This window comes from Rhagoletis pomonella, unplaced genomic scaffold (genome assembly GCF_013731165.1).
Source record: "Rhagoletis pomonella isolate Grant_MI unplaced genomic scaffold, Rhpom_1.0 Rhpom_scaffold_00002, whole genome shotgun sequence".
NCBI classification, from domain to species: domain Eukaryota; kingdom Metazoa; phylum Arthropoda; class Insecta; order Diptera; family Tephritidae; genus Rhagoletis; species Rhagoletis pomonella.
In genome coordinates, this window is record NW_023458556.1 from 23,744,843 (window position 1) to 23,749,936 (window position 5,094).

Sequence of the window (5,094 nt, forward strand, 5' to 3'; positions counted from 1 at the left end):
GGGGGGGGGGGGGTTTATTACAGAGTGAAGTTGACTCTCGATTTATTTACGCACCGATAATCTATATACAAACATACATACATATATGTAAGACTAACCTCCTGTTGTTCACCAGCAAGCTCTGTCATTTTATTATCTAACCCTCCAAATACATAATCGCTTACCCAAAAACGCTACATGCTGTGCTTGTGGTTGCGGCGCACACAACATAGAGACTTTGGTCACCACGCCCAGTGTGCCTTCAGAACCAATAAAGAGATGCTTCAAATGATAGCCTGTATTGTCCTTTTTGAAGTCAGACATGAGATCAAGTATCTCGCCACTAGCTAGAACCTGAGATTGAACTCATTACGAATTTCACAAACTTTTTTTAATCAATATCTAAATACTTACCGCTTCCACTCCCAATACGATGCCATGCAGATTACCATAACGCAATACACGCAATCCTCCAGCATTTGTAGATACATTACCGCCAATGTGACAGCTTGACTTGGCGCCCAAATCGAGCGGCACTACTAATCCCGATTCTCTCGCTTTCAAATCCAAATTCTCCAGTATGCAACCGGCTTCACATGCCGCTATACCAGTGATCTCATCGATGTGTAGAATCTTGTCGAGTCGCGCCAAAGAAATCACAATTTCATCACAAACCGGCACAGAACCACCTACCAAGCCGGTGTTACCGCCCTGCGGACAAACCGCCAATTTCCGTTCATTGCAGTACTTCAGTATGGCGGATACCTCCTGAGTGGAGCTGGGTCGCAGCACAAGTTGACTATCACCTACATATGTATGTACGTATTTATATTTAAGCGGAATTTTTGTTTACTAAGTCTGGCATTGAGAGCTTCAATACCCTCAGCGCCGAACAACTCACCCCGCACACTTCGCAAAAAATCGACATTGTAACCCTGCAAGTCTTCTTGAACCATATGATTCTTGCCAACAATTGATTCGAAGAAAGCCACATCCTTGCCTTCTAAATTGGCATAATTACCGCGCTTCACATTGTGCCGCACCTGAAGTAGGAGAATTTAAAAAGGATAATAGGAATAGCCACGACTGTAAATAAATATGTGAATTAGGGATGTTAATTTTTTTGCGCTTTTTACGATCCCGGGGATTTTCGGGATGTTGTTATCGCAATCCTGGGACGAATTCCGGGATTTAGATATTCATTACTTTTCAACAACTTAAATCCAAAAAATTGCTTCTATGTCGCCTACCATAAAATTAATAATAATAGATGGGTTTGAAACCTACTTTTTTATTTAAAGTGGCGTTTTTATTTTTTCTCTCGGACGTCAGAATTTATTTTCAAGGACCTTAAAATTTTAAAGTTATGATTAATTCCAAAAATTATTTAAAAAATCCAATGCAATGTAAAATAAAAAATGGGTACCAAATGCAAGAGGAAATTTCTTTGGAATTTAACAAAATTAAAATTTTTTGGATTCACAAGGGAGAACAGGTAATTGTTTAAGCTGATGAAGTTAGAAGGACGAAATTCGAGGATGTTATCTAGTTTATACAAGTCCTTAACATATAATTTTTTCAAAAATAAATATTGCGAAATTTCAAGCATACAAATTTAAAAGGGCATTTTCAATACTTACCAGTCCATACACCAAAATATTTAATCTGATAGAATTCTACAGAACTTCGTCTTTAATTTGATACCCATACTTTTTCTCTAAGCACGTTTCACTGAATTTGTTAAATCATTTTTAGATTACTGACGTCCGAGTAAAAAAACAAAAACACAATTTTACTATATTTGGCCCATGGTTTCAGAAATATATAGATTTTTTTGTGTAAAATTTACTATCGCACGGTGTTACATGTATAGTGAGCTAGACATTTATGAAAAAAAAATTTGTTAATCATTAATAAAAAAAAAAGAAATATAGCCAATGCTGGTCAAGAAATGGAGTTTCTATTATTGCCATCAGTGCATATTACGAATCCCGAAACTCCCGGGATTAACATCCCTAATGTGAATACAGACAAAGTCTTAACAAGGATGTATATATGGATGTTTAGTTGAATAGCTTTCCAATGAAGGGGCAATAAACCACCCTTAATGAGCTTTCCTTGCATTATTACGCGAGTGAGACATTGCTTCTTTCTGAATTGGTATGGTGAAGTATACTTTCACCCCAAGAGAAGGGGTGCCTGAACAGCAGAATGTGTTAAAATAAAAAAGGCAACAACAAAAGAATGCATGTGGGCATATCGCACGTTTAATAATATAGAGAGTAATTCAAAATTTACGTTTTTGGTGATTTGATCTTAAAATTTATAAGCTTGATAAGCTTTCGTTTGGAGCGACCAATGCTCCGCCATGTTATCGGAATTCTCACCGGGCACTGCCTTATGGGAACCCACGCTGCCAGGATGGGTCTGCAGCCAAACGACTACTGTCGTAGCTGCCGCGATGAGGAGGAGATCGAGAGCTTGGAGCACTACCTGTGCCACTGTCCCGCTTTGGCAAGAGCCCGTCGACGCTCGCTCCGTCGCTATTCTTTCGAGTGTCTGGCTGAACTGGACTCGGCCAGTATCTACGATTTTGTGCGCTTTATCAGAGCTACAAATTGGTTAAATTTCTGAGGTAGGAGGAGGGACGTATGAGCCTCAAATATGGTATCACAATAGGCCCATGGAGGCCTAAGTGTGCGCTTTCCTGCGCGGATGAGGGCAGCCAGGATAACCTAACCTAACCTAATCTTGATAGGAAGAATATGTATGTTCAGCCTAGCAGATGACCAAACTTCCCAAAAGTGGCGTAGATGTGTGTCTTTCCATCTATCTTTTTGTATACCAACTGAATTAGTTGATCAAACTTTGATTGCGTTTTCCCACAAAATCTAAATTTTGAAATAATCTATATCAGCCCAATTCTTAATATTTCCGGGGAATTCGTTCTCCGGGAATTTGTTTCTCACGAGAAAGAAATCCTCCAATAGTTAACTCCCAGGGAATAGCATTTTCCCCGAAAACTTTTTTTTCATAATAGGAGGAAAGGGAAAAGAGAGAAAACTCCCAGGGAGCTTCTGTTCAGAATTGGCCTGTATATGTAATACGCGGGATTTTTTTGTCCAGGATAAAAGATCTGTCGGCCGCTGTGGTGTAGAGGTAAGCAGTGCGCGCTTTCACTCATCAGCACCCGGGTTCAAACCCTGGTCAAAGCAACATCGCAAAAAATATAGAAAAAAGGTTTTTTCTTAACAGCGGTCGTCCCTCGGCAGGCAATGGCAAACCTCCGAGTGTATTTCTGCCATGAAAAACAGCTTCTCATAAAAATACAATCGCCGTTCGGAGTCGGCGTAAAACTGTAGGTCCCTCCGCTTTGTGTGACAACTTCAAGGCGCACGCCACAAATCGGAGGAGAAGCTCGGCCAAACACTAACATATGTGTAAGTGCCAATCTATTATATTATTATAAAAGATCTGTACCCCAAATCGGTTTTAGTTTTTCGAAAAGAGTTGCCACCTGTTGAAAAATTAAATTCAAGTTATTTAGTTTATTAGTTCGTTCGATTTTCCAAAATGAGGCGTCAAACTAAAAGCCTTGCACTGTAGATGTGCAATAAGTTTTTACTTTTTTGAAAAGAGTTGCCACCTTTTAAAAAATTATATTCAAATTATTTAAAAAATTAAATCAATTATAACAAACTGGGTATTAATCGAAATGGTTTTGAAAAGCTTTGTTTCATAGCTGAACTATAGGAGGGTTGCCACCTGTTTAAAAAATCGTACTAGGTAAGAGAAATACATATGTATCACCAATATCATATGGGTACCAAACGAAAGGGGTTTCAGAAATTAATAGCTTATAAATATTTTGAAGAGGGTATTCATAAACGAAAGACACAAGATCACGCGAGAAGGAAAGCAAGAAAAAAGTTACAAGTTAGCTGTTGAAATCTCGACGCCATCTTTGTTTAACGAACGAAGAGAAAGAAGAAAACCGTGTAAATGTTGAACGCAAGAATAATCGTTTTTATTATGCAAATTCTATATAAATCATGTCGTTGTATTAAATTATTCTATTCCCTATGTGTACACACGTTGTCACAAGCGAAAATTAAGAAAATTTAATTAAAAAGCTACAACCAAATTGTAAACAACGAACAAATGTAAACAAACGGCTAATGTCAAAATCGCTCTACTTTTTTTCTAAAGGCGATTATAACGGGCCAGAATGTAGTACCACAGCCACAAGCTATTTCGCTAGCTACATCAGCAATAATACTCCACAACCACAGCTACACATTCTTATTAGCCAGTAAGAAATCTTTAGTTTAGACATTTCGAATGTAGCGAGTTGGCACGTGTTTAAAAAATTACATTCAAATTATTCAGTTTGACGGGTTTGAAAGTGATTTATTCCTGACCTCTATTTAGAAGGGTTGCTATTTGTTCAAACAATCAAATTCGAGTTAGTTCATCAATTTATTGAAATACATGTGTATCACAATGTCAGACGAAAGAGATTTAAGAAAATTTTGGTTTGAGAATACTTTTGAAAAGGACTTTCTAAAATGAGCGGTCAAATTAGATACCCTAACCTGTAGATGTATGATGTTGTATTTTTTTAATTAAGAACTTTTTTCATCGTCATAGGGTGATTTGAAATTCGATGAAAATAAAAAAATGCACTATGCGAGACTGCTCTTCACTCATAAATGGCTCACGGTTTTGATGAAATATGACACTCTGATCTCTTATAACTCTGACTAACATTTGGAATGTTTTTTAAGTTTGTGAAATTAAATTTTGGGCGTTTTTTCTTTATAAGGAGCAAACGGTTAGATGCATTTTTTTTCAAATGTCGAAAATCAAAAGTTCCAGGCGTTTAATAATGTACACAACTAGTGAAGTAAACATAAAAAGATAAATTTTCAAGCTTGGTAATTTAAATGAAGAATAATGAACAAGTTATTTTTAAGAAAGAAGTAATTTTTAATTACGAAAAAGCATCTGTGAAGTGCACAACGACACATATTAAAATGTGTACACCCAAATTTATTACTGGTTGGGTTGATGTTCCTTCATATGGATTTTTTTTCAGATTTAGCACGTTTTTTT

The 5,094-nt window shown here is 37.0% G+C and overlaps 2 protein-coding genes across 4 annotated transcripts in view; both read right to left on the minus strand.

Moving 5' to 3' along the window:
- LOC118733322 (D-2-hydroxyglutarate dehydrogenase, mitochondrial-like) overlaps window positions 1-5,094 on the minus strand; it is a 468,040-nt gene that overhangs the window by 12,716 nt on the left and 450,230 nt on the right. The window lies entirely within an intron of this gene.
- Window positions 1-5,094, minus strand: part of LOC118733323 (D-2-hydroxyglutarate dehydrogenase, mitochondrial-like) — an 11,120-nt gene that overhangs the window by 3,853 nt on the left and 2,173 nt on the right.